This window comes from Acinonyx jubatus, chromosome D3, assembly GCF_027475565.1.
Source record: "Acinonyx jubatus isolate Ajub_Pintada_27869175 chromosome D3, VMU_Ajub_asm_v1.0, whole genome shotgun sequence".
In the NCBI taxonomy this organism is placed as follows: domain Eukaryota; kingdom Metazoa; phylum Chordata; class Mammalia; order Carnivora; family Felidae; genus Acinonyx; species Acinonyx jubatus.
The window spans coordinates 70,956,380-70,981,810 of NC_069392.1; positions in this window are offsets into that span (position 1 = coordinate 70,956,380).

Genomic DNA, 25,431 nt, shown 5'->3' on the forward strand with positions numbered 1-25,431 from the left:
TTGATGTATCAAATGTGATATAAATTAGTACTTTTGCCACTTACCAAACAATGCATAGATATTAGAACATTTAATTCCAAGTATCTCTATCTTGAATCATATGCTTTTGTTGTAGTGTAGTTTCATTCTAAACACATTTTAAACCCATAAAATATGATGATGATGACGTTATATCATTTATTTACTGTAACTAATTTATTAGCTTGTTCTACTGCTCACTTTCTTGTTTTTAAGCTTCAAACTTCCTTTTTTAACTGGTTTATTGGCAAAAAAATTCTCTTACTTTTTGTTTAACAAATTATGCCTCATTTTATCTTTATTCTAGAAGAAAGACCAGCATTCTTCTATAAAGAGCCAAATAGAATTCTTTTTTTAGGTTTGAGTTATAATATCCCATATCTTCAATACTCTTTTTGTAGTGTGAAAACATTCATAGATAATAGATTAATGAATGAGCTTGGCTGTTAACAACAACAACAACAAACTTTGCTTAAAAAGAAGAACAATAAGCTGGAAATCCCCCACTTACCACTTTGTTAGAATAATAAATTTACCCAATTTTAGGTTAGAGGTGGTTTTTGGTTTTTTTGTGTTTTTGTTTGTTTTGTTTTGTTTTGTGTGTGTGTGTGTGTGTGTGTGTGTGTGTATTTGAGCACTTTAAAAATACCGTCTATTGTCTTCAAGCTTACACTGTTTCTTTTGAGAAGTAGCTATTAGTCCCACCACTATTTCTTTTAAGGTAAGCTTTTTTCTTTTTTCTCTCTAGCTGCTGTTAGACCTCCACCACATTGATTTCTGCAATTTTACTATCATTTTTCTTTTTGTCTTATTTTCTTCTTCAACTGTTTGGAGTATGTAGTTATTCTGAAGTTTATGATTTGATATCATTTTGTCATTTTGGAACATTTTTAGCCATTACCTCTTCAAGTAACAACTCTGCTCTTTATCTCTCTCTCCTTTTCTTCTTAGACTCCTCTTAACCACATGTTAGACCTTTCTACTATGTCATACATCTTATACGCATTTGTATCTACTGTCCGCCAATTGCTTTTGAGTCTTAATCATGTCTTCAGCTGTGTATATTTTATTGTTGAATCCATTCTATGAGTTCTCAATTTCACTTATTTCATTTCTCAGTTCTGTAACTTTTTTATATAACTTACCATTCTCAACCCAAAATTCTCAATCTATATCCTATTTTTCTGCAACATTTATTTTTTGGAACATATTTTAAAACTGATTTATTATTATTCTATTATATTTTTTGCAGGTCTGTTTATATTGTCATTATTTTCTCTTGATTTTGCACCATTTAAACTTGTCTCTTTCTGCAGTTCAGGAAACTTTATATTTATTTTTTAAAGCATTAATTTGAGGCTGTGAATGATCATATTATCCTCCTGATACAATTTATGTTTGCTTCAAGAAAGCTAGGCTAATGGCAGGAGTTATGACAGATCAACTTAATCCAATCGGGGTAGAGATGGTTTGAAGCTGGAGTTTAGTCTATTTGAGAACTAGTCTATTTCTACTTTACCCTTCTTTCTTTTTTTTTTAATTTTTAATCTTTATTTATTTTTGAGAGAGACAAAGACAGAGTGTGAATGGGGGAGGGGCAAAGAGAGGGAGACACAGAATCTGAAGCAGGATCCAGGCTCCAAGCTGCCAGTGCAGAGCCCAATCTCACCAACTGTGAGATCATGACCTGAGCCAAAGTCGGACCCTCAACAGACTGAGACTCACCCAGGTACCCCATCTACTTTACCCTTATTTATAAGATACAGCCACTTAGGGTCCAAACCCAAGCCTCAAAAATTTATTACCCTTCTTCGTGGACCTTTAACTCTACATTTTGTTCTAGCATGGATATATTGGAAAGTCTCCTTGTCAGCCACTTCTTCCATAATTCACAAATACTTTTAGAGCAGAGGTCAGGCCACTATGGTCCAGGAGTCATATCTGCTTTTGTAAATGAAATTTTACTAAAGCATAATAATGCCTATTTATTTACATATGGCTGTTTTTATGCTGCAAGAGCAGAGTTGATTAGTTGAAGCAGTGACCATATAAACCACAAAACCAAAAATATTTACTATCTGGACCTTTACAGAAAAAGGTAGCCAACTTCTGTTCTAGAGGAAACAGGACCCAAAATGCTGAAAACCTCCTTATATTAGATTTTTGACCCATAATATCTTATTATCTTAGGGGTCTCTCATGCATTCAAATAGAATTTTAAAAACATTTTTCCTGGCTTTTGCAGTTGTATTAAGTGAAAGACATGTAGCCCATCACTACTAGAAATAGGAAACCTTCAAATCTGTATTTAAGTTTAGTGCATTAAAAACCTCAGCAGAGGGGTGCCTGGGTAGCTTAGTCAGTTAAGTGCCTACTCTTAATTTTAGCTTAGGTCATGATCTCTCAGTTCATGAGTTCAAGCCACTATGTTGATGGACTCTGTAATGCCAGTGTGGAGCCTGCTTGGGATTCTCTCTCTCTCTCTCTCTCTCTCTCTCTCTCTCTCAATAAATAAATAAATAAACAAACAAACAAACTTAAAAAAGAGAAAATGAACCTCAGTGGAAACTCTGTATATGCAAATGTGAAAGAGGGGGCTATTTCTCAGGAAAAAATATCTGGCTGGGATATTTTATTATTAAATACCCAAACTGTTTAGAGAGCTTCTCTTTTGGACTTACAAGTTTTCCCAGAAAGTCATAATCTATATTCTGTTATGGGAGCTGAGTTGGAGGAAGCTGGGGGATAGTGAGGAGTTCTAAAAGCCCACATATCAATATCCAACTATTGTTCTACCGTGCTTCCTATCTACTCCAAGCCCAGAACCCTTAAGGTGCACTCTCTTTACAAAGCAAACTTCTATTTCTGTTGACAGGTTAGTTGCCTGGGAGAAATGAAGATATCTAAAGACTTAATGGTTCCTACTGAGACTTAGAATCTCCTGTTTTTAATCCCATCCTACACTGCCAACTTTACAGGTTACTGCTATGTTGAATTCCTTAGCTTTTCTGAGGTTCCATTGGCAGTTAGATACGAACTTTCTTCACTACTCTCTCATGTGAGTTACCTTGATACTTGTCCATTTGCATTCCCAATATAAAAAATTTTACTGGAATATTTGATCTAGTACTGTCACTTGCTTCATTTTCTAGCTCCCCTTGGAATTTATGCCTGTTTTTTAAAAATTATTATTTTAGTGAGTTTCTTGAGTAAGCAAACATTAAAACATATGTTCATTTAATCATGTTTGACTAGAAGTCCTTAAATCTTTACTATGAGAGCTGCATGTCTTAGACTATATCATCATAATTTCATTAGGCATAAACTGTTAATTGTTTCTGTAATAGAAATAGTAATAAAGCAAACTGTACTACTTCATAGTCATAATAATTGATGTGTGTAAAAAATCATGTAAATACATTTTTACCTAATATATTTTAGGGAGCTCATAATAAAATGACTCCCTTTGGATTTTGTTCCTTTAACCTGGTATATTAGGTTTTTATTGTTGCACAATACATTACCATAAACTTAGCAACTTAAGACAACACACATTTATTAATTCACAGTTGCTGCGGGTCAGATATTTGAGCATGTTTAGTTGAGTCCTCTACCTGAGGATCTCACTAAGCTACAATTCACGTGTCTTCTGGGGCTGCAGTTTCATCAGAGACTCAACTGGGGAAGGTTATACCTCCAAACTCCCACAGGTTTGTGGCAAAATTCATTTCCTTGAGGTCATATAACTGAGGGCTTTAATTTCTTGCTGGATGTCTCTTTTAGCTTATAGAGAATTCTGAAGTTTTTGCTACAAAGGTTCTCCAATATGGCCACTTACTTCATGACAGCTTCTTCAAAGTGAGTGAAAGGAGATTGCTTTTGTGGGTCTTCTAGAAAGATGGAGTTTTATGTAATGTAACAATCATGGAAGTGACATCCATAACCTTTGCTATTCTATTGTTTGAAATCAAGTCATAAGGGAGGAGATTGTACAGGGCATGAATACTAAGAAGTGATGGTCATGGGGCCCACCTTAAAGTCTGTCCACCATACCAAGGTTGTAGTAATGACAATAATGATGGATTATTATTACATAGTTCTTACAGTGCTTTATGTTTCTAAAATTTCTTCACATACACGTTTGTTTCTATGAATACATATATTAGAGGAGCCAACACAAGCTTAAGTTATGTTTAGTCTAGGACTCAGGAAGTTCTGAGTATACTCAGAGAATTAGCAGGACAGAACCTTCAAGGAGCCATTTATATGAAGGGTGAAGGAGCCTTCTGAGTTTGGCCCAAGGACAACTAGACAGCACTGATGAGATGGCATGATTTTTAAAAATACCATAGCAGGGCGCCTGGGTGTCTCAGTTGGTTAAGCACTGGACTTCAGCTCAGATCATGATCTTGCGGTCCGTGGGTTCCAGCCCCATATCAGGCTCAGAGCCTGGAGCCTGCTTCATATTCTGGGTCTCCCTCTCTCTCTTCCCTTCCCCTGTTCATGCTCTGCTTCTCTCTCTCTCAAAAATAAATAAATATTTGTTTAAATTTTTAATAAAAAATAAAAATACCATAGCAATGTCATTCAAACTAATCCATTGCTTCAGAACCTAATAAAAGTCTTAAGGAATCTCAGTAAAAGAGTGAAGAAAAAATGAAAGCTATTTTTTTAAATCTCTATAGGACATTTAGAATGTGAAGCATCAGCAATGATAATAATAGAAGCGCCAATAAAGGTGCCACTGGAACAAGAGCATTAGACTGGTGACTACACTGAGAGCCACCAGTGGCACCTCCACATTAAGGATGAGGGCCTTTGGACAGACATTTTTTCCCTTGATCTTAGGTGTAATCAGCACCTGTGTAGACATCAAACACCAACCAGGATAAGAGCTTGATTATTGTGGACTCATGTTTCACTCACTACTGTTTAGCCTGGACATTTATCAAAAACAAAACAACCTAAGAGGAGAAAAAAGTGACAGATGATTCAGAGTTAAACCTGGGGACTAATTATTGGTGCACAACTCAAATATTACAGAATATTCTCAGAATACTCTCTGGAAGGACCTCAAGGCAAATTATAGTTCTCAAAGCATGGTAGTGAAGTAGGAAAATATGGATTTAATATCTTATTATTTCTAGTTGATATTTCTTGGGAAAGTATATGTTATGTACATTATCTTAATTACTGCTTTCTATTATACTCTAAGGTAAATATTTTCACTCCCATTATCATTTGACAGATAAGAAAAATATCTCAAACAGGACAAGGAACATGTTCGTTGAAGCACAGCTATTAAGTGGCTGATCAAATAAGTCCTATCAGTAAATGACTCATCCCTTGATGAGTGGGACTAAACTCAGAATCATTGTCAAATGTAGCCCAGAACCAGTATTAAGCTGTAAAGGAAGTGTAGTGAGTGACAACCTCTACTCTCCTGGCCTAAAATTTCATTTCCCCTTTTTTTTTAATTACATAATTCTTAGCTATCCCCATTTCTTGTCTAAAGTAGAAACAACTCCTCTCTAAAGGCTTCTCAAGTATTACATAGCAGAGTTCATTTTTCTTTTCTTCATAGAAAGCATCTTGAAAATATTAAATTGTCAAGTCCATTAAAAGCTTGATCCTCACAATAATCCTTTAAAATTGGAAGCAAGGAAACCATAAGTACATTTTATATAGGAAGAAAGTAATGTTCAGAGAATTTGTCCAGGAGAGCATGGTTTAGGCCAATGGCTTTCAAACTTCAGAGTGCAGCAAGATCACTCCAAGTAGTCTGGGATGAGGCCCAGAAACTTGCATTTCAAATGTGATTCCAGGTGATGCTGGTGCTAGCTCATATTTAAATCTATTCAGCTTTTTTTCATACGTCCTTGGGGATAAAGAAAATCTTTAGAAAATGAGATTCAAGAGTTTCTGGTTTCAATATAAGCATTCTATCTGAGAAAGTGGCAAAGGCATTTATGAATCTTCTGTCTTCATATGTGCATAGATTAATTCATCAAATTATCTGCTTGTCATCTTGGAAAGCACAACGAACCTTTTTCTTAGAAGATGTACTGGACAGGTAGCTTTTAGTGAGAAGAAAGCATCTTATCTAAAAACTACAAGGAAGATGGGATGTGTAAAAATAAGCAAAAACCAACCAAACGAGAACAAACAGAGGCTATTTATTAAGAGACTGCTCTCACAAGAGAGTCAGTCACTACCACTCGTGTTTGGCAGAAACTGAAAGGCAGACAAGGCAGTGGGAAAGCTTTTTAGTGGACAGAAGAGAAGATGTGTAGGAAGGCTCTGATCCAGGTCACTGGCATGCATTGCTGAAGTCACTGGAAGTGGGCTAACTAGAAATGACACATCTCATGTGATTGATTTGGGGAACATATCTAACTTTCTCTGGTTGGTTCTGAATTAGAAGCAATGATAAAAGATAGGGAAGCTGATAGTCATTGACCAACTCATAACCATTTGGGGCCAATTGCTGAAGAGGTTTTAACTGACACCTTGTGAGGTTGTGGGTCACAGTTCTATTGATTATATATGAACTAGCCATGTCTATTTATAACTCAATTTCTCAGGAGCTTACAAGGGTGTCAGTCAGAGCAGGCAGTCTCTGGCTTTAGGGCTAAATAATCTACCAGATATACTGTATCTAACGTCAAGGGTCCATGATACTTTTAGGAGCATACAAAAATGTTTTAATTTCTTTTGAAATCAGAAAAAAAGGAGCTTTTTGAATAATTTTAATGTATAATATCAATGCATTTGTCTTTATGCTAACTCAGTGTTCTAAGAATGTAAATGTTGAATATGGTAAAGATGGTACAGGCAGAAATAAGAACAAAGCTTGGAAGAAGTTGATTATACTAACAGGTCCCATGGTGGGGGGGGGGGTCCCTTCGTACTATGAAGGGTCAAAGGGGAAAGCAGCAGTGTTGGTCAGGAAGCAGAAAGGAGTAAGGAGAAAGTCTGGGCCAGTGCCTTTACTGGGGCTTCTGAATGGGGGGAAAAAAGGCAAGGCAAGGCAGGGTGAACAGTTTAGGATTGGCCTGTTTGAAATTCTGGCAGGCTTTGGGCTGTAGGGGTGGTCTTTAGTTGCCTGATCCCCGGCCCTTGGGTGATTTAAGACTAGACAAATGTTGGCTTGGTGTATGAAAGTTAGATAAGGAAGTAGTTGGGTGTAGAGATTTGGGATTGGCCGGTTTGTTGCTATTAGTTTTAGGAATCGGCTGGCTCTGGGAGAAGCAGTGTCTCTTTGGGTCTGTAAGTCTCCCAAATTCCAGAGCACCAAGAGTAAATAAGAAAGGGTAGTTAATATAATAATACACATCTCACTTTATTGCACTTTGCCTTATTGTGCTTTTCGGATATTACATTTTCTACAAATTGAAGGTTTGTGGCAACCTTGCATCTAGCAAGCATTAGCACTATTTTTCCAACATCATTTGCTCACTTTGTGTCTCTGTGTCACATTTTGGTAATTCTCATAATACATCAAATTTTTCATTATTATTTTATTTGTTATGGTGGATCTGTGATCAGTGATTATGTCTCACTGAAAGCTTAGATGATGGCTAGTGCTTTATAGCAATATTTTTAAATTCAAGTTTGCACATTGTATTTTAGACATAATGCTATCACACACTTAATGGACCATATGATAGTATAAACATGACTTTCACATGCACTGGAAAACCAAAACATTCATTTGACTCACTTTATTGAGATATTTGCTTCGCTGCAGTGATCTGGAACTGAACCCCTGTATCTGAGGTGTGCTTATATTGGCTCTGTGATGAATGGATGCCAAATAGGTAAGTACAGAATCTGTGAAAACACAGAACATGCATGAATGAAATATAATTTTTGATATTTTTGGGTGGAAGAAGAGGTCCATTAAATCATAATGCAGCCTGTATGAACTGCATGATCTAGGTGAGACTTCAGTTGATTGAGGGGTTTGAAGGAAGGAAGAAAAACACCAAAGTAGGTAGTATGAAATGAACTGCCATCACAACTTCTGAAAATGCCCTACTGGGCACATAAAACCAGCTTCCTCATTTTTTTGCTTACTTCCTCCTTGTACGTATTCCAGAAAATTGGCTTTAGCGTGTAGACACTTAATGATTTTCTGGCTTCTACATAGTTCTCCCGGTTCTCAAACTTCTTTCTTAAAACCCACCTTGTTATTTGTCTTGACATCATTGGCTTGGTCGCTCAGATATTCTCTGGGCCACATGGTAGATACTAAGAATAAGAAGAGTTTGGGTTTGTTGGTTTTGTTCAAAAAAAAAAAAAAAAAAACAACAACTTGTGGTGCCTGGGATGGCTCCGTCAGTTAAGTGTTCAACTTTGACTCAAGTCATGATCTCACATTTCACAAGTTTCACAACAGAAGCAGTAAAGAAGAGAAAAGAATGTTAATTACTTCTTTTTGATGAGTTATTAGAAAAGGTTCAAGAAGTGTAAGTAGCCAGGGGCTCCTGGGTGGCTCAGTAGGTTTAAGTGTCCCATTTTTTATTTCGGCTCAGGTGATGACATCACAGTTCACAAGATCAAGCCCTGTGTTGGGCTCTGTGCTGAGTTTCTAGGTTGAGGGGCAAATACAGTGAATGGGAAAAAGGGATGGTTCCAGAGGGAGGAAATAACCAATGGAGTGAGGTCCAACTTCAATGAATTCCAGATATTCTAGTCATTGAAGACAGAGCCTTAAAGACACTACTGATATTTCAGAAACTAAAATACACCAAATTAAAGAGGAAATTTGTGCATTTTGAGATTGAGTAGGTAGAGATATTGCGTATTTTTTAACACCACAAAAATGCAGACAAACAAGTCTGGAGCATTTTTATAAGGTATTATTTGAGAAAAAAGAAGAGGAAAGTTGTTTTTTTTTTTAATCCACAACTATGATTTATGTAGGAATATTTTCTATATATAATGAGTCTGACAATATGTCCATAATATTTTCTTTTAAGAACTTTTTGGATTTCTTTTTTTCACTAGGAAACTTTTAACTTTGAAACGGCAAGTAGTATTTTTCTCCTTGAAACCTCTGCAGTGCCAGCAATGCATTGAAGTTTGATTAAAAGGACAGTTAATGCAAACATAAATCCCTTAAAATATTTAGAGCACACAAGTCTCAACCCATCTTGTATTTATAAGACAACATTTTTAAATGAATACCTCTTAAGAAAGGAGGCTATTAGGTTGAGCAATGCCTTCTCTTCCCAATGGAGAATTAGACAAGCTGAATATATAAATCTGCTTTATGTTACTGTATCAATGGTTGATGTTCAATGGACTTTTGGTATTAGGACTATAAATATCTGACAACGGAATAAACATCATGTGGAAGGAAATTGACTGTAACTGAGGAAGGTGCTCTAAATGGGCCTCCATGGAATTATCTGCTCAATCTTTGAGACTTTTGTTTTGGCTTTGTGACTTTTGAGTGTGTAATGATTTTTCTCATGCAGTGCTGGTTTGGAAGGACTTCAGGGGTGAAGCCTGTGTTCTCATCTTCTTCACTGATAGTTATCAAGCCTGCTGTTAAAGCTCATGTGTGACATCCATCCAGAAATCTACTTAAAAATGTTAAGCCATCAATAGCGAGAATGGTATTTATAACCTTCCAACTTCCCCAATACAATTTTACCCCATGTACTCTTATTGTTTTTTTGGAGGTTATAGATAACAACTGATCACAATATACAAGCTCCCTCTTCTCCTCCTTTCTTTTTTCTATCTCTGTCACTACACTTGACTTGATTCACCACCCCTCACCACCACTGAGGCTGAAATGTAAATCCTCACTGCAGTTCTCATGGTGAATGACTATGGGTGCTGAGGATTACTTGCACTTTGTTGTTGTCGTTTTTTCATCCTTTCCTAACCAGGAGCACTATTTTATAATCTATTTGAAAAGTCATGGAAGCCATTAAACACTCACTGAATATACAAGTGATCAAGTATTATGCCATGAACCTCAGATGATGGCTGTTGGGGAGAAGGCGGTGAAAGAAGGTAGACAAGAAGTTTTATGGAGGTAATACACCTTGTGCAGGTACTGGGAAAAGGAGTAGGTAGACGGATGGCAGAGGGCATAAGACCAAATACATTAAGGACTGCTTCTTCCCTTTAGATAGTTGGCTGATTGAAATTGCCCTACTGCCATGATAAGGCAATGAAGAATATCATCTTACAGTGGCTTGCTTTTAGAGAGGCAAGCATTGTTTAAAGGCAGAGGATCTAAACTGAGGACCATGTGCTGGGCTGAAAGATGTCTATGAAATCCCTAAAATGTTACGCAAAATTTGTTTAAATATTTTTTTACCCCATGGAAAGATGTGTCTGACAGAATACTATTCAGGAAAGTCTGGTCTAATTCCATTCTACACCAGTGTCTCTCCTTTAAAAAAGTTTAGGGAGCCAAGATCACAATGAGTGAAATTGTATATCTGTTGTCAAAGCTAGTGAGTAACTGTTCTTGCATTATTTCTAGAGTCCTGTGGTCTCTTTGGTGCTCTGTAGCCTCATATTCACAACTTCCTTTGGTGGAACATTTGCTGTTGGTCATTTTATTAGTTTCTTAGGACTGCTGTAACAAAATACCACAAGCTTGGTCCGTTAAAACATGAGAATTATTTTTCCACAGTTCTGGAGCCCAAAAGTCTGAAATCAAGGTGTTAACAGGGCCATGCTTCCTTTGAGACTTTTGGTAGAATCCTTTGCTCATCTTAGCTTCTGGGGGTGACCATCAATCTTTGATATTCTTTGGCTTCAATCAGATCTCTCCTTCTTTCCATACATGGCATTTTCCCTATGTGTCTCTGTCTTCACAGGACATTTTTTCTCTTCTTATATGGATGATACTTTTATTGGATTAGGACCCACTCTTATAATCTGATCTTAACTTGATTACATATGCAAAGACTATTTCCAAATAAGGTCACATTCACAGGTACTGAGGTTTGGGACATCAACTCATCATTTTGGGTACACAATTCAACTCATAAGAGTAATCTAGATTCTTCTCTATTTTCCTCCCAAAACAATTGTTCCTCTTTAACTTTGTAAAACTATTATTCCAAAAATAATTGACTCCATTCTACTTAAACTTCATCAATTGAGCTTCAGGTCAATCATTTTGCTAAGTCATCAGCAAATTTTCCTAAATTCTAAGTGACTGTGATGTGACATTGTTCTAAAATTTGAACTTTAGCCACACTTAGAGAGCTTCTCAATGGGTTCTGGTATATTGACTCTGAATCATTGATAAGTAGTCTCTGGGACCTCCAAACATCTGACATCTGACATAAATAAACAACAATATTTTTTCTGGCTTGTTTATGAGCATATGTTGGGGAGCAAAGTCAAAGCCTTCCTGAAAGAAAGATATATTATACCTATTGCTTTTTCCATCTACAAAGCTGGTCCCTCCATCATAAAAGAAAATTAGATTGGTCTGACATTTCTCCTTCCTAAGGCTGTGCTGACTATAATCCATTAAATCCTCTTTGCTAGTTTGGGAATCCAAAAAATAAGAACACACATAGACACAGTATTTTGTTTAAAATGTAAAACTTCCCAAATTTTATGTGCTATTTCCTTATTAGATAGCTATTTTGACCTTCTTAAGTAAATGGGTATTTGGGGCCTCTTTGGCCTTGATAAGAAACTTCACAATTCTTATGGGAAATTGCAAACTTCTGACCACCTTGACCCACAGAAAGAATCCATCACTTTAGACTATTACTTCCTTATAGTCCCCTGAAATTCTCTTGAGACCATTTGTTGAACTGTGCAATGGAAACTAATATAAAGATAGGGTGTTAAAACTTAGAAGATAGAACAAGTAGTCTTCACCAAACAAGTGAATTTCTTAATTGCTCTGTAACACCATTTATCCACTTTAATGTTATAACATAAAAGTTATATGCTGATATTAACTATCTTTCATATTGGGAAGAAAGCTCACCATTAAGTTGAATGAGATTATGCCATCTTTCACCCATAGCCAGTTTTGACCTTACAATGATGCTCAGTGAATTCAGGAAGAATAGAATTTTATTCCCTAAGTTTCACTAACTACAAATTGCCTGAAACTTTTGGGTTATCTAGAAGGACATTAGTAGCTTGTCATTGTGTGTGGCATTTGCCTATGTGCATGGCTGAGTGAAGGGGTGCTGATAAATTTGCTTTGAAAAGTAGTCTGAACTATTTAATTTCACCTTGGCAACCTCCCTTCTGGGACCAACATTCCTTTTGAGAGCAAATTTCACTATCTTGACCTTGGATTAAAGGCTATGTCTCAACTTCTCTTCTTGCCTTCTTTTCTATAACAGATACATGGCATTAATATCCATGTTTGCCTCTATTCATGGCTTTCTTCTCTGTCATGTCTTCTCATTCATCCCACTTTTTGGCCTCTTGAGTGATGCCATTCAACATATTTCTGGCAAAGACTTCCTGAGGCACCATGGATGGTCATTAAGTTACTGGACACTCAATTTTGACTGTGTATTCCAATAATTGCCACCAACAGATGGTAGGAAACTGGGATGTCTTGAATCTTTAAACCCTTTTTTATTTTCAAACTCCATATGAACAATACCTGTATCTCTATCATTCAGTTCCTAGGTCTGTTTCTTTTTTCAATATTTATAACTATCTGAAACGCATAGGATTGATTGCTCAGCAATCTGAAGAAGCATGAGTGTGACTTGTTCAGATATTCAAAATTATCTCTGTATGTGCATCAAAACCTGAACAAAAAATTAGCAATTGAATGAAACAACCAGATACTTTAATAAAAATAAATATGCATGTCAAGTATAATAAAATAGTAAATTGGTATTGATCTGATAGGAAAATTCTTTCAAAATGAGAAACATGGTGGACCCAGTTTTAGTGAGAAAAGAAATATTTGATTGTTGAACATTGAATGGGTAAAACAAATACTTGTTGATGTTTTTATTACTTTTATTATTATTTTGCTCTTAAGATAAAATTCACAATCTTTTAAAAGATTCTCTACATTTTCAGTCCTTCTTAACTCACCCCACTCCAACCTTGTACCCTATGTCCAAGCAAATTGAACTCCTACATTTTATAAATACAATGTGCTCTCTCTCAATTCTAAGCCCTTCCATAGATTGTTTTGATCTGCCTAAAATAGTTTTCCCCTTTGTCTTTACATTTCTATTTCCTTAAGATCTACTTAATACATAATTTCTTCCAAGAAGCTTTCCCTGAGTCATTAACATTAACTATGTGAGGTGCCACCACACTCTACTCACATACAACACTCCACAGCCCATAACTTGCACTTGATACCAAGTATTGTGATGGTCTGGGTCTTCCCTCATTCCTTTCTTGGCCATGAACCCTGTAGGAGCACAGACCAAGCCTATCACATTAATCAATGAACATACAAGGATATTGCCAGGTACATAAACAATGCTTAATTATTATTCAATAAGTGAAAATGTGAGTAGATATGAAGTTAGGAAGAGATTTGATTTCCAAAAGATAAAAATCTCTTAAAATACTTAAACTTCTCAATTGAAACCAAAAATGCCCCCTTTTTAAGTTAACGTCTGAAACATAAAATTAGACCTAAATCTCCAGCACTTATTTTTGTCTTGAATGTATACATCCAAGTTATTCTTCAACTATTTCAATTGGATGTCTAATTTCAAACTGAACATATCCAAGAAAATATTTTATGGTTATCCCACAACTCTAATTTACCTGTAGTCTTTCCCACCTCTGTACTGGCAATTACATATGCGCACGTGCGTGCGCGCGCACACACACACACACACACATCTATACAATTGCCAAGACCAAAATCTTGGTATCATCTTTGACTCTTCTCAAGTATCCACAGCATTTAATGCATCAGCAAGGTTCCTTATAACCACCTTAAAATATATCCAAATTTGACAATTTCTCATCATTTTCCAAGCCATCATGGGTTCTCACCTGTATTGTTACAATGACCTCCTACCTGGTCTCCTTGCATTCATTCTTGTCCACCTGCAGTCCACTTTCAGAGAATCAAGAGTGAGATCTTAAAACACCTATTCTCAGAACTTTACAACAGCTTCTCACTGAGAATACAAACTCAAGACCTTATAGTAGCCCACAAGTCTCTCTGTGATCCAAACTCCTTAGCCTCCCTGATCTCTCTCCTACACTCTCTCCAAACTGAACTCAGTGACATTAGCATCCTTGCTGTTCCTTCAGTGGATCAGCACGTTCCCACTTCAGGCCCTTTGCCATCTGTACACCCTGTGCCAGAAATGGCCTTCCTTCAGATATCACATTCCTACTCTTCCTTCAATCTACTGAGATGTCACCTTTTCAGGGATGCCTTTCTAGACCACCATTTTTAAAACTGCAATTACCTTTCTGCCGTTCCTGTATTTTTTTTAACCTGGTACACTTCACCTTCTAATACATTACATGATTTACTGTTTGTTTTCTTTCTTATCTGTCTTCTCTCACTGGAATAGAAGTTCCATGGAACAGGGATTGTTGTCTCTTTTGTTAACTGCTATGTTCCCAGTAACTAAACAGGCTTAACATATAACAGGCATTCAATAATATTTGTTAAAGAATGAATGTTTGAGACTCTAGAGCTAAAACCTAAGTCAGGTTTGTTCCATGCCTGCGAAAAGTTTAACGTAAGGGAAAGCTAAAAATGGCCCTTATTCCCAAAAGACCACAGGCATTTCTAGAGAGTAATATTCTGATGTTTCTCCCAATTTACTTTGTCTCAACTTTAAAATATAAATATCCCACGTGGCCTCCAGGTAGCAGCTAACCTATGAAAGGCACAAGCTAGAATCCAGTTGCAGGATAATTCTGCCTAGTCAAGTTGAACAGTTCTTTCACCCTTAAATTTAGGTATTCCAGACGCATGGATATATATTTTTTTCCATAACGTGAATTGCTACCAAGCTCTCAATATGAGTCTCTTTCAAGAGGCAATTTTGTGATTTTGTGTGCTTCATGGTTTTTTTCCAGCCCTGAAATTCTGAGATCCCCTAATTCTAGGGCAGGTATGTAGCTATGCAAGAAGCTTAAATGTGATTCAGTAATAACTAACTTTTATTTTTCTGGGCCATGACTTAATGGGAACTCTTTCCCCAGTGGCCCCTGAATGTGGAACAATTTCTGGCCATAGTATTGCCTGGCTACAGGTATGCTCTGCCGTGGCTGGTAATGAGAGAAAAGGAATTCTCAAGGCAGAATGAGTAGGGTGAATCAGCTGGTTTTGTTCAAAGATCATAGCTCAAAATTCAGACACCATCTGCAGTACCCACTTCCCACTTCTCAATGTTGAAACCCCATTAAAGAAACCACTAGAGCATTGGCATAAATATTTCAAATAGAAGTTTACAGGAAAAGACTCTTATTGGAAAACAATAGACTTGGAAACTTACTATTTGATCAAGCCCTAAGGAAGATAATTCAAGCCAAGGCATTTCTCTACTATGTGATTTACTGGGAGAGCATTTTCTTGCTTTATTTTGTTTAAGTCATATGGCTATTTAAAAATCCATATATTTAGTGTCTGGGAACTAACTAAATTTACAACCAAAGAATCAATCTTTCTTGATTTTGTTTTCAAGTATTTTGCAATTTGTAAGCACTGGTTTTAAATTGGCCTGTACATTGGGGCTGGTTGTGGTCATTAGAGAATTCCACCTTAGATAAATCCCTTGCTGCCACAGCCTGCAATAAAAACACTATAAATTGAATGGAGACTTGTCATATTGATATTTACACTTTAATAGGCTTAGTGGTTGTGGGAACTGTGGCAGAGCAGTCAAGGGACTAGCCAGGCCAGCCTACCGTCCTCGCCCGAAGTGCTGGCAGCAGTCTGGCTCCTGTGACGCACAAATACAAACCGTGTTCTCTGCCACCCTGTTGTCGGGCACCTCCCGCTTTTGAACACTCTGCTGGATTATACAGAGTGCCTTGATTACCACCTGTGGAAAAAGCAAGAAAACAAAGGGGAAGAGAATTTGATCTGTAAAGCCAAAATAATCTTCACTTTGGATATTCATGCCAGTTCCGTCCAGAAATTTATTTTTTCTTGGGAGCGCTAGGTTACCTAGTTCTTTCCTAAAAGGCATGGCATAAATTAAACTAGTAGGGAAACAGGCAAACCTTCTGTATTTGGGGGGAAGAACACACATAACATACGGTATACTTCCTCACTGGAGAAGTAACAACTGACCTTCAAGCTTCCTGACTTTTGCAGGCTTCCAGAACAAAGCTTAGAAAAGAACCCTGAAAGAATCCATGGCACTCCCCCATGCCCATTCCAACACTGAGTGCAGCACAGGCCTGTGTGGGCGACCCCTGAGCGGTCCCCACAGTCATGGCAGAGACCCGAGGGCTACAAAGTCAAGATGACTTTTTTTTCTCTTTGAACTAGAGTTCTTTAGCTCAGAGTTTTAATTTTTTTCTTTCCAGGATGGCTAGCCACTTAATGTTCTTCATTTCTTCTCCCCATTTTCCCTCACTCCTCTTTTGCTTCCTTTCCTTCTTTTCTCGTTCTTCCAATTCCCATTCAAGGCTCTTTTTTTTTTAAGGATGATTTGGGGAGAATACATGAATGCATTTTTAGGTTCACATTGGTATTCGATAAGCAAGAAATTATTAAACACTTATAAAAGACCAGGTGTTGTGAGACTTAATGGAAATAGAAAGATGATAAAGACAAAGGTTCTGCCAACATGCAAGGGAGTGACTCATGCCTGGGGTTATAAGAGGGTAATGTGTGTAACTGACAAGGTGTGGCAGATGCCACAAGCCGCCCATCTCAGATCCACCATCCCCTTCTACCTGATGAATCGAGTCCAACAGCCAAATGTGCAGGCTTGCACAACACCTCTGCTGGCCTGGCATCTCCTAACACCAGGCAGTGGCCATGTGACACAGTTCTGACCGGAGACTCGTGCATGAACTTCTGCTGGGGGGTTCTAGGAAAGCTTCTGGTTTTTTTGCTTTTGTTTTTTTGTTTTAAAATTTTTTTTTTATTTTTGAGAGCGAGAGAGACAGAGCATGAGTGGGGGTGGGTCAGAGAGAGAGGGAGACACAGACTCCGAAGCAGGCTCCAGGCTCTGAGCTGTCAACACAGAGCCCTATGTGGCGCTCTAACTCACAGGCCGCGAGATCATGACCTGAGCCGAAGTTGGCAGCTTAACCGACTGAACCACCCAGGGGCCCCTAAAGCTTTTGTGTTTTTGATAGAAGAAAATAGATGTGGCCAGAGTCTTTCCTTCCTCCTTCTTCCTGAGTGAAGTTTTGATGTCTGAAACTGCAACAGTTTATTTCAACCATGAGGTGAAAATTCAGGTCCTAAGGATGGAGGGAACTGAGGACCAGAAAACAGTCTGGGCCCTTCATTGAATGCAGTGAGCCTATGAAACCAGCCATATCTCTGCCTACACTCAAAACTTTTCTGAAAATAAACTTGTGTTTATTTAAACTATTTGCAAATAGCTTTCTCTCATAATTGCATCTTTAAAAATCTTCATAGCAAGTCGATGTGGTGGCAAGTTAGGTCACATGGAGCATGATGATGTTTAGTACAGGGGAGAGCTGACGGTTTGCAAGGAGTCCATTGGGTCTCTCATCTGCCCCAACAAATCTGAGAATTCTTGGAAAAGAGGAAAGCAAGAAGTGACATCTAGTTGGGAGAATGGATAATTGCGACAACGCAAATTAAACCTGTAGTCTAGGGGACGCATGGGTGGCTCAGTTGGTTAAATGCTGGACTCTTGATTTCGATTCAGGTCATGATCTCATAGTTCAGGAAATCAAGCCCTATGTCAGCTGTACTGGCAGCATGAAGCCTGCTTGGGATTCTCTTTCTCCCACCCTCTATGCCCCTCTCCAGCCCCTGAGCATGTGCACATGCACACATTCACTCTCTCTCAAAACAATTAAATAAACTTAAAAAAAAATAAAACCTCTGTATTCTGAAAGTCTGGCCTTAGAGATATTCTCATTGGCTTGAAGACATTGCTTCCACAAACTCTCTGTTTAAATGGAAATAATTCTGGAAGAGACAAACATTAAGCCATAGCAACATGAGAGAGGGAAGAGAGCCCCAACTTTGAAATATTCCTAATATAGACTAGAATTTGCCTTTCGTCTCATCATTTGCATGTCCCTGGACATGTCACTGTGACCCTCTAAGCCTCTATCTCCTGATCTCAATCCAGGAAGAATTCTTTTTGCAGAGAAGTTGATAAAGCTAAAGATTATTATATAGAGAGTGTGCTCAGCAAATGACTAGTATATGTTAGCCAAACATATCAGCTATAATTTTTGTTATTATTAATTATATTATTATTACTATTATTATTATTATTAGCCTAGCAAGGATTGGTTCATCAAGTTGCTTGCCAAGATGACAGTGAGCACAGAGAAGAGAAAACACCAAGCTAGGGGAGAACAAAGCATCGAAGGGAGAAACTTTTCTATTTTATCCACACAGTGGGTAGAGTCTTCCCCTTATTCTTTGCTAAGTGGACAGCTGAAAGCTTAGCCACATAAGCAATGCCAATAAGAAATGCTATCTTGGTAAATGATGAACATGGAGCTGAGTCTAATGAGAGTGGCACAGTGACTTCCAAATCAGAAATCAAAGATGACTCTGAGTTTTGGTTTTCTGGGTTTTCCTGGTTGAGTGGTTGGTTGTTTTTTTTTTTATTCTGAATGATTTGCTGTATGATAATAGCATTCACCAAGAAAGCAAGTGCTGTACAGGGGTGGGTTTGAGAAGAAAGGAGCTTCAGGTTAGGGCAAGCTGAATTACTTTGAGATGCCTGCAGGATACTTGCAGGTACCTGTGTGAATCCGATGACAAGAAGAATAAGAAAAGATGATTCAACACCAGAACCAAGCATTATCGATTTTAAAGAGCCAAATTGAGGGAAAAAAAAGATTAGCAAAGGAGTTAGAAAATAAGCATTAAGAAAAGCAGAAGGGAGGGGCACCTGAGTGGCACAGGCTGTTGAGCATCTGAATTTGACTCAGGCCCGATCTCATGGTTCTTGAGTTTGAGCCCCACATCAGGCTTGCTTCTGTCAGTACAGACACTGCTTCAGATCACCTGTCCCCCACCCCTTCTCTGCCCTTTCCCTGCTCATGCTCTCTCTCTCAAAAATAAATAAACATTTTTAAAAAGCAGAAGGGAAATCAGTAGCTTTTTGTATTATTAAGCAAAGGCAGTTGAGAATTTTAGAGAAAAGGGAGTGGTAAAAATAAATACATACTTAATAAAGCATGTTTAAAAGACTGCTTTCTTTAGTCATTGAAATTGTAAGTGGAATAATAAATATTAAGGTTTCTACAAAGATTTTCATTAACTTAATCATTGCACAAACTATATCTATATGTTAAAATACATTATATTTTATCCAATCCAATAGCTCATAGTCCAGTTCCACTTAGATGAACAAATATTTGACGCAACATAATATTAGATAAAATCACTACTTTATGATTTGCACTTGAATTTGTAAAATTACCAGAATATAGTACTGTGTCCTAAAAGTAATGGAAGTTACTTTTATAAATATATCATCCAAATAAATATTGCCCTTAATTTCATTACCTAGATAAATTATCCACTTGGTCCTTAATGTTGCCCTTATTCATGATGATTAAAACCTTTGGAAAATACGACTTCAGAAATATGTAAGTAGTGGAGAGAGCATGAGTTTTAGATTTATGCAATCTTAAATTCGAAATGTTGTATTACTCCTTGCTATGTGACCTTGAGAATGTTACAAAAGCTTTGACTCTCATTATTTTCATTTGAATTATGGAAAACATAATACAGAGTTTCTGTGAAAATTAAATAAAGTAGTATGAAGTAAGTACCTAATAGAGTGGCTGGAAAAGTCTAGAACTTTAGCAAGTTCTTGTTGACACTAGTGTTATTAGCCTAGGTGTGTTGGCAACGTCTCATTTCTTTATAATTTGTGTTATAATTGTATGTCAACTCTATTTTTTGTCATCAAAATATTATGCATTTTTAACCATTCACCTTATTCCATAGATTTTGTTCTGAATGACTTTGAGAGCTAATACTCAAAACCATTTTCAAACAGGTGAAAAATGAACACAGTGGCTAAATTCTTAGGAATGTATCAAAGAATATAAAGAAAGTCTCAAAAAGGAGTTCAAAAATACTTTGGGTCCTGGCAGCATTGTTCAACAAAAATAAAATTTCCAAATGACCTCTTTTAAAGGCTAAAGATAACTGACATGTAAAACAATATTTTAAAAAATAGAATAGGGGTACCTGGGTGGCTGAGAATGTTAAGTGCCTGATTCTTGATCTCAGTTCAGGTCTTGATCTCAGGGTCATGAGTTCAAGCCCTGCACTGGGTTCCATGCTGGTCCATGAAGCCTACTTTAAAAATAATAATAAAAATAAACATAAAGAATAAATCATATTTCCTTATAACCATACTTAAACCTTTACCATTAAGATTCTATTCTATTCTATTCTATTCTATTCTATCTATTCTATTCTATTTTATTTTAGAGAGAGAGTGTACATGAGTGGGAGACAGGGACAAAGAAAGAGAATCCCAAGCAGGCTCCATGCTGAGTGGAGCCCAGAAGATGTGTGGCTTGATCCCACAGCCCTGGGGTCTTGACTTGAACTGAAATCAAGAGTCACATGCCCAGCCAACTGAACGACCCAGGTACTCCCCACTAAGCTTTTAAAGAGAAGGAAAAAGCAAAAAGCATACATTGAAAGTTAACTATATACAGTATAATCAATTGAAATGTTTGTCCCAAGTACCCTTCAACCACATGATTTATTTTGTAGACACAATTATTCATGGTAATATTTTGATGTCAAAGGTGCTAAATGTTTTTTAAAAGGAATGAGTATGATGAATCCGTTTTTATATGCAAGTCTCCATTAAAATGTGTATTAATCAAACACAAGTAAAACTTAAGATTATATCTTCTACATTATATAACATTCATATAGGGAATGAAGAAACTAAGCATTTTATCCATTTGCTTTTTTTCTATTTTCCAAATAGTTTTAAAATTTTTTAGGTTTATTTATTTATTTTGAGAGAAGAGAGAGAATATGAGCAGTGGAGGGGCAGAGAGAGAGGGAGAGAGAATCCCAAGCAGGTTCCATGCTGTCAGTGGAGAGCCCAACACAGGACTCAATCCCACAAACTATGAGATCATGACCTGAGCCAAAGTCAAGAGTCAGATGCTTAACTGACTGAGCCACCCAGGCACCTCTCCAAGAGAAAGTTTTAGTAAAGTGTTCTACTTTAGTGCACAGGTATGATTTAAAAGTTTAAACGTGGGGCGCCTGGGTGGCTCAGTCGGTTGTGTCTGACTTCAGTTCAGGTCATGATCTCACAGTTCGTGAGTTCGAGCCCTGCGTCGGGCTCTGTGCTGACAGCTCAGACCCTGGAGCCCATTTCAGATTCTGTGTCTCCCTCTCTCTCTGCCCCTCCCCTGTTCATGCTCTGTCTCTCTGTCTCAAAAATAAATAAACGTTAAAAAATTTAATAAATAAATAAATAAATAAATAAATAAAATAAAAGTTTAAACTTCATCAACTTTCAGGCAATTTTTGTATTTGTTTTTATTATATGGAACCAGGCTCAGTCAATACTACTTACTCACATAAATAAGCTTTGTTTAAATTTCTATTTGCTTTAACTTTTCCTGGGGACTTGATTAACATTTTAATCAAGGTATTTGGTGTGGATTACATATTTCTCATTTTATTCTAACAAAAACATTGTGAAATAAGCTTTATGATTGACTACAATGAGGGGTGAGAAAGTCAGAGTTTAGAGATGAAGAATTTTGTCCCAAGTGACACAAGTGCCATGAGACAGAGATGGGCATTAAATTCCAGAGCTTTCCCATATTCAAATACAAAATTCAACTGCTTGACCATAAGGAAAAACAGAAATAAAAATGGTTACAACATATTTATCTTTTAAAGACTGCATATTAATTAGTGCTTCCTGAAATATTCTGAAAATAAAAAGTCTAACACGAGCAAGCCTATCCGTTAATACTAAGCCAATACTGAATGATTCACCCAGCATTGTACAGGAATTTAGAGCATGGGCTCTGGGAGTTCTCAAACCTGCTTCCTATTTGTTAGCCATTTGACCTTCAACAAATTATTCCACTTATCTGTGCTCCGGTTTCCTTGTCTGTAAAATGGGAGAGCTACTACTACCTAATAGAATTGTCATGAAGGTTCAATAAATATTAGTTAGAATTACTTAAAATAGGCCTGTCATATAATAAATACTATGTAAATATGTATTAATAGTAATTATTTGAAAAGTTTATGGGAGTGTGGTCAACTCAGTCAGAGCCTATTTAATGTGCTAAGTTGACAAATTTTGTTTATGCACCTAGGGAAGATTTATTTTTCAGGATAAATCACTCAAAGGAATGGCCTTTAAAAGTTGATTCAGAGTAAATATTAATTAGATGATTTACCTACTGATTGTGTTTGCTAACCAGTATTTTTCAAAGTATCTTACACTTTCATTTTTATAGAAGACAAAGAGACATAAAGAATCTTTTAATTTAAATGAAAATATAAAATATATTCAAAGTAAATCTCCTTATTCTAATATCCGGCACCCGAAGTGATTTTGCCATGAGTGAATGTAGTGTATTAGCTCTCACTGAGCATTTTAATGTGCTCTGCATCCTGTGTTTTGTGGGGTATACTTCTGATGGAAAAGCCAAAAAAATGTCATACTTCACTGATTTTTCTCTCCTCAGCCAGAGCTCTATAGGTTTGCCAAAAAAAGTACCATATGCTTTCCAAAGATTCTACCAGGAAATTCAAGGTAATCAAATAAGCAAAACAGACCACTATCTAGAAAATAAGAAAAAGAAAAAAAGTGGAAAGAAACTGTCAGAGAGATCATGAAGATTGTTAATGATGTCAATAGTCTGACTTTTCTTGATACACTGATCATGCACTGTGCAATAGAGACCACTCACCACTTACGGCTGTTCAAATTAAATTAAAAATTTCATCATACTAGCCATATATCAAGTGGTCAGTAGCCACATATGCCTAGTGGCTACAGTGTTGGACAAAGCAGATATAGAACAGTTCCCATCCCAAACTCTGAATCAGAATTTGCATTTTAACAAAATCCTCCGGGTCAGCTGTAAACTTAAAATTTGAAAAGCACTGCCTAACCTGTTATTTGTCGTTGGCTTCACAATCATGCAGTATAAAACACTGAACTGAGGGGCTCCTGGGTGGCTCAGTCGGTTAAGCATCTGACTTCAGCTCAGGTCATGATCTCACCATTCGTTGAGTTCATGCCCCATGTCAGGCTCTGTGCTGACAGCTCAGAGCCTGGAGTCTGCTTCGGATTCAGTGTCTCCCTCTCTCTGCCCTTCCCCCACTTGCACTCTATCTCTTTCTCTTTCAAAAATAAATAAAAAATTAAAAAATATTTTTAAAAAAACACTGAACTGATATGCAGTATAGCGAAATACTGATGTCTGAGATTTATGAGAAAGGCATACTCAATTACTTCTAATTACCTGTTCAAATAGTAGGAAAAACACACTACCTTGGATTTCTGAAACTCTCTAATTTTTTTTTGTTTCCTACAAATTAATCAGTTATTTTTGTTGTTGTTCCCACATGCACAGCCAATTTTCATAAGGACTAGTGAGAACGTAACTAGAAACTCTAAATTTGAAGTCTTTGTTCTCATTTTATTATTGATTTTTCTGATATTCTGTTGCATTTCCTTTATAGGAAAAGATGCAGACTAACTAAAAAATAAGGCTTCCATCAAAATGCATGCAAATACATTAAGCAAGTTGAGAAAGGCTGGAGCCTGGGAAAGTGTCCATTCCACTAACAAGTCTCAAAGTGTAAAACAGACATTGTGTATTTAAGGATATTGCCAGGGCCTTTGATCAAGACATTTTCAGATCTGATCCATAATATCATTCTATGAAAATTGAGAGGGCAGAACTGGTTGAGATGCTTCAACCAAACTAATAAGAATGAATGCAATTTTGAAAACAGAAATGGCTTTACCAAGGGGAATCTATGGGACTCAGTATGTTAAGAAACATGGTCTCATAGGGCTGTGAATTCCTCCATGAGTCATGTGTCCTATATCTTCCATTCCTATATCTTCCACATAGTCATGTGTCCTATCTTCCATATAGACAGTGACTATATCTTCCATTTCCCTGTGTCAAATGCCTATACTAGTGTTTGAAACAGTAGACATTCAAGAAATATTTGTTAGATTAAATTCCATTGAAATCCTCTCAGGTGAAGGATGGGAAAGAGAAAAGGACTTTCTATTCTCTCATGCATGTTTACCTGAGACAAATATATTACATTTAATTGAGCATTTGATTATGTTCAAGTATCTCATTTTTAAGTGAGGAAGAGGGTCAGTGGGATAAAGAGAGAGAGAGGATCCCATGTGGGATCCATGCTGAGTGTGAAGGGGGGCTTGATCCCACCTCCCTGAAATCATGGCTTGAGCTAAAACCAAGAGTCAGACACGCAACTGACTGAGCTACCCAGACACCCTCTATCTCATTTTAAAATAAGAGTTGCCTAGCGGCGCCTGGGTGGCTCAATCAGTTAAGCCTCTAACTTCATCTCAGATCATGTTCTCACGGTTTGTGAGTTCAAGCCCCGTGTCTGGCTGTGCTGACATCTCAGAGCCTGGAGCCCACTTTGGATTCTGTGTCTCTCTCTCTCTCTGCCCCTCCCCCACTCATGCTCTGTCTCTCTCTCTCTCTTTCTTTCTCAAAAATAAATAAACATTAAAAATTTTTTAAACAAAATAAGAGTTGCCTAGAATAAAAATTTAAAACTATTCTTCCTTCAGAAAAAGAAGTAAAAAATAGAATTATCTGAATAAAACCTAAGTCAAATTAGCATAGATTTTCCACCATTTGCATTCATGAAATACATTTTTGAATAGTTTTATTAATTCTTTTTCCTGTCAAATATATAAAACTCACAGAAAGATTGTGTCTCTTTGTTGTGGCTTCTTCTCTTTCAGACTTTAATGAAGCACAAAGCTTAGAAAATATTTGAGGTAATTTTTTTTTCAAATTCATGGTTCTGTGTCCATTATCATACTTCTTTTTCTGAATAACAAAAATATTAAGGAATTCATTTTTAGTAAAGGCAATGTTCAGATATTTTGGCAGGAGACATGAGACTTCTAATACAAATTTGACTTTTGCTATTTCTAATATTTGTTGAGTTGTTCTGCAAGTAATAATGTGTGGGCATCAGCAGTAATTCAATTTGTACTGAGTGGAAAACATGCCCGGAGAGCTGGG